The 483-nt window shown below is 34.6% G+C and overlaps 1 pseudogene; it reads left to right on the forward strand.

Annotated features, from left to right (window-relative positions):
* LOC119592441 overlaps positions 1 to 454 on the forward strand; it is a 103,182-nt pseudogene extending 102,728 nt beyond the window's left edge.
* Positions 455 to 483: the final 29 nt, after the last annotated feature.

Here is a 483-nt window from a genome sequence, read left to right on the forward strand (position 1 = left end):
AGTTACTAGATATTCCAGACATGTACAAGGAATGAAGAATTACACTGTGAAGACTTCTGTTCTGTACATGAACATTTATTCTATGAACAAGTGTGGGTGAAATTCTAGATAGCTTCACATTAGTAAATTGTAAACATTATGTTGAAAAAAAAAAATTAGTACCTTGCAATTTGCATGAAGAAGGAAGATCATATTGAAAAAAAATTAACAGCTTCTATGATATTTCAGGGTTATTGATATTGCCAGTAACATCGTAGTCCCGCATCCCAGATCAGTCCTATCTATGGAAGACTTGGAGAATATGAGCGAGGAATTGGAAGGCCCAGAAGCTAAGAAGGCTCGAACAAGTTATGATGACATTGATTAAGATCTTTGTAATTTCACGCCACATGAGACAGTGAAAATACCTGTGTGTATGCAACAGGGAGTAATATAGAAATGATTTATTGTCTGCTGTATGATTTTTACTCTTAAAAATACCCC

This window comes from Penaeus monodon, chromosome 30 (assembly GCF_015228065.2).
Source record: "Penaeus monodon isolate SGIC_2016 chromosome 30, NSTDA_Pmon_1, whole genome shotgun sequence".
NCBI classification, from domain to species: Eukaryota; Metazoa; Arthropoda; class Malacostraca; order Decapoda; family Penaeidae; genus Penaeus; species Penaeus monodon.